The following is a 5,104-nucleotide window of genomic DNA, read 5'->3' on the forward strand; positions in this document are numbered from 1 at the left end:
GTCTTTGCTTGAATATGAGAATTGTAATGTGATTTCCTAAATTGTCTATGAATTTGGTTGTTGATTTCATGGTAATGGTATATTGAATCCATGAGAATTTAGTAAGGTGCATTCGGCAACTTACTTGAAATTAAAATCGATGTCTAAGCTTAGGTGATTTCGATGATGATATATGTGTGTATACATAAGTATATTTAGTTGATTCGGCTTTGGTAGTTGCATGAGATTATTAGCCGAATATACTAACATACATATACATGTGAGATTGGATTGTAATATTAGCAAGGTGGTTAAACAGTTAAATTATTGATATAGCTCAAGGAGCTAAAGGAGGTGAATCGAGCAAAGGCAAAGAAAAGGTATCGAGTAGCCGAGTTGGAACCGTCTTACCCAACACGAGGTAAGTCATTAAGCATGTAGTTGGTATTATTTCAATGGTCATAATGTTGTGTATTGATGCTGAATGGAAAGAATAAATGTACATATATATATGCATGTACGTATGTGATGATGAAATTGTTGAATGAAATAAATGAGGTGAGATGTAATGAGTTGTTGATCTCGGCACTAAATGTGCGGGATAACCATTATGACCATGAGATTGGTGCTAAGTGCGCGGGATTAAATTGTACAGCACTAAGTGTGCGATTCTACTTTGTTGCACTAAGTGTGCGAAATGAATATGATGCACTAAGTGTGCGAATTGACCATGCGGCACTAAGTGTGCGGGTTTGACTATGTAGCACTAAGTGTGCGATTTGATTACGTGGCACTAAATGTGCGAGTTGATTATATAGCACTGAGTGTGCGGGCTCAATATACATTCGTGAATCATTATGGACACTATGTGTGCGACACTATTGAGCTGATCGCGGACAGCGGATCGGGTAAGTGTCTTGAGGACATGGCTAATATGTGCTATGCGTATACTTGGTGTTGAGCTCGGTAAGTTGAACCTATGTGACAACTATACTTGAAGTCACGTACATAAAAATTATCGTAGGATGGGTGAAAGGCCGTTTTGTGGTTTGATTGTAACGAAAATAAATTGATTTATGAAATGCTTCAATGTCCTATTGATGAGTATATGAATGTGAAGGCATGAATTGATATGAAATTGAATCGGTAGGTTGGTGGAACTATGGTATGGTTCGTATGGATGGAGTAATTGTCTCATTCCATTTATTCCTCTGTGATAATGTTATTGATGTATAGTAGAGCATGCTTATGACTTACTGAGTTATAAACTCACCCGGTGTTCCTTGTCACCCATTATAGGTTGCTTGGACTCATCAATCTTTGCGGGGTCGGGCCGTCAACGAAGTCATCACACCAGATAGCTAGTTTGTACTTTCTTCTTAGTGTGCTTAGAAGATCATTTGGCATGTATAAGCTAGTACGTTGTTTGAATTATGGCATGTAAACTTTAAGCCATGCGAAAATGGCACGAATGTTCGATTGAGTTGGATCGAGGGTAGGCATGAAATGGACCTAGTTACTTTCGTAACAGATGCTGGCAGCAGCAGTGTCATGAGATTGAAAAATCACTAAAAATAGTAGGAGTGGAATTAATTGATGAATAAATTATGTAATCGAAGCTCGATGAGTCTGTTTTCATGAGGAAGTAACGAAAAGATCATATGGGCAGTATATTAAGAGATAATCAGATTTTAGTGGACAGGGCCAGAACGGTTTCTGGATTCCCTGCTCCAACTTTGGAAATTCATTATAAATTAACCAGAGATAATTAGGGGTCGTACCATATATGTGCAATTCCTCTCTGAGTCTAGTTTCCATAGAAACAAACGGCAACAGTATTGAAGCCCCGTGCAGGAGATATCCCAGTCGTAATGGGCAAAGGTCAGTGTAGTCGACCCCTGCAACTTGGGGAACTTTGACTAATAAACTGTACTAATTGGCCCAACCAAAATTCTAGAAAAAATACATAGATGGCACATGAGTCTAGTTTCTGGGAAAAATTACGAAACTGATTTTCGAGTTACGAAACTCAAGATATGAATTTTAAAACGACTAGTACACAGATTGGGCAGTGTCTGGAAAATAAATTTTGTAAGAGGGTAAAGCCAGTCAACACCTCGTGTTCGACCCCGATGACGGTTTCGGGTTCGGGGTGTTACATTTATTGTATCAGAGCTATGGTTTAGTCGGTTCTAGGACTTCCATAGCACGTATGAGTCTAGCTATACATGCCATAATGTTAATGTTAAAAGGGTGATGACTTCTGACGGTTGAAATGTTTTTGTCTTGATAGTAAATGGATCCCGGTGAAGAAAGAACCCTAGCGGATGACGTTGAGAGCGTAGCGCTGCTCCTGCACAAGGACGCCGCCTGTTGAACCCCAGTCATCTGCGAATAATCAAGGTGAGGGGGCTAAACAAGCCTTCTTTACCATGATGAATGAGTGGGTCGCGCAATATGCCCGAGCCAACCCGGCTGTCCAACAATTCCCAAATTTGAATAACCCACCCAAGAGCCTGTAAGCCGTCAGTCGCTGATCCTGTGAGCTGAGTAAGCTACCTGTAGACTTGATTAGGAAGCGTGGGGCCGAGGAGTTCAAGGCCATAGTAACTGATGATGCCGAAAGGGCCGAGTTCTGGCTTGATAACACCATTCGGTGTTCGATGAATTGTCATGCACACCCGATGAATGTCTAAAATGTGCTGTATCTTTGTTGCGAGACTCAGCCTACTATTGGTGGAGGACATTGATTTCCATAGTCCCGAACGAGCGAGTAACTTGGGACTTCTTTCAAACGGAATTTCGGAAGAAATTTATTAGCCAACGGTTCATTGACCAGAAGCGTAAGGAGTTCTTAGAACTCAAGCAAGGCCGTATGACTGTATCTGAATACGAACATGAATTCGTAAGACTTAGTAGGTATGCCCGGGAGTGCGTAGCTGATGAGGTTGCTATGTGCAAAAGATTTGAGGAAGGATTGAACGAAGATTTAAAGCTACTAATGGGTATTCTGGAAATAAAGGAATTCGTAACACTAGTCGAACGAGCCTGCAAGGCGGAGGAACTTGGAAAGGAGAAGAGGAAGGCTGAATTTGAAGCTAGAGATTATCGTAAAAGATCGACGGGTAAAGCTCCGTTCTCAGCTGTGAAGAAGTTCAGGGAGGACATTAGTAAGTCGAGGGCGACTACGGGAATTCCATCAGGGCAAGACCATCGATGGCTCCCGAGCTACTTCGGTAGCTAGTGTGGGCAATAATCGGCACGAGAAACCTGAATGTCCCAATGTGGAAGACGACACCTAGGTGAATGTTGGGCAAGTCTACTAACAGGGCCTGTTACGGATGCGGTTCGAAGGACCACTTCATTAGAGATTGCACGGAGCTGGATGAGAAGAATAAGATTCAAGGTGCAAGACCTAGTGGAGTGACATCTAGAGGTAGACCACCGAGAATTTTGGAGGCAGGGTGGTAGTCAGAGGGGGCTTCTGATACGGCCGATCGCGCCGAGAACCGTGCTCCTGCTAGAGCATATGCCATTCGCGCACGAGAGGAGGCATCCTCCCCGACGTCATCACTGGTACCTTCACTCTCTTTGATACTAATGTGATTGCATTGATTGACCCTGGTTCTACTCATTCATATGTATGCGAAACCTTAGCAACCAGTAAGACTCTACCTGTTGAGTCTACTGAGCTCGTAATTCGAGTATCAAACCTTTGGGTCAATGCGTACTTGTTGATAAAGTGTGTAAGAGATGCCCTCTATTAATCCGAGAATCCTGTTTTCCGGCTGATTTGATGCTTTTGCCGTTCGACGAGTTTGATGTTATTCTTGGTTTGGATGGTTAACCGCGCATGATGCGGTTGTGAATTGCAAAAGCAAGACTATCGATTTGAGGTGCGCAAATAACGAAATAATCCGAGTTGAGTCTGCGGACTTAAGGGGTTGCCAGCTGTAATATCAGCAATGTTGGCCCAGAAATATGTAAGGAAAGGGTGCGAAGCATACCTCGCGTATGTACTTGATGACAAGGAGTTAGAAAAGAAACCCGAATCGGTGCCGGTGGTTTGTGAATACCCGGATGTTTTTCCTGAAGAGTTACCGGGTTTGCCACCTGTTCGGGAAGTAGAGTTTGGAATTGAGCTTGTACCTGGAACTACGCCAATTTCGATCGCTCCGTATCGTATGGCACTAACTGAGTTAAAAGAGTTGAAAGCTCAGTTGCAAGAATTGACGGATAGAGGTTTCGCTCGACCGAGTTTCTCGCCTTGGGGTGCACCAGTATTGTTCGTGAAAAAGAAGGACGGAACCCTGAGGTTGTGCATTGACTATCGTCAACTGAATAAAGTGACGATAAAGAATAAGTATCCGTTACCGCGTATAGATGATCTGTTCGATCAATTAAAGGAGCATCGGTGTTTTCAAAGATAGATTTGAGATCGGGTTATTATCAGTTACGGATTCGAGATTCGGACGTACCCAAAACTGCTTTCAGAACGAGGTACGGTCACTATGAGTTCTTAGTGATGCCGTTTGGGCTCACTAATGCCCCTGCGGTGTTTATGGATTTGATGAATCGGATCTTTAGGCCGTACTTGGATCGGTTCGTAGTTGTGTTTATTGATGACATCTTGGTCTATTCAAGAGATGAGGCCGAACATGCTGAGCATCTGAGGCTAGTGATGCAAATTTTGCGGGATAAGCAGTTATATGCTAAGTTCAGTAAGTGTGAGTTCTGGCTAAGAGAGGTTAGCTTCTTGGGTCATGTGGTATCCGTATCGGGTATTCGGGTTGACCCGAGCAAAATTTCAGCCATACTTAACTGGAAGCCTCCGAGAAACGTTACCGAAGTCCGGAGCTTTCTAGGGCTCGCCGGTTATTACCGACGATTTGTCAAAGGTTTCTCGATGATAGCCACACCAATGACGAAGCTACTTCAGAAGGATGTTAAGTTCGAATGGACGGAGAAATGTCAGAAAAGCTTCGATCAACTGAAAACTCATCTGACTAAAGCTCCAATTTTGGTGCAACCCGAATCGGGTAAAGAGTTTGTCGTTTATAGTGACGCATCCCTACTCGGGTTGGGTTGTGTATTGATGCAAGAAGGTCGAGTTGTGGCCTATGCG

The sequence above is a fragment of the Gossypium hirsutum genome, chromosome D12 (assembly GCF_007990345.1).
Source record: "Gossypium hirsutum isolate 1008001.06 chromosome D12, Gossypium_hirsutum_v2.1, whole genome shotgun sequence".
NCBI classification, from domain to species: Eukaryota; Viridiplantae; Streptophyta; class Magnoliopsida; order Malvales; family Malvaceae; genus Gossypium; species Gossypium hirsutum.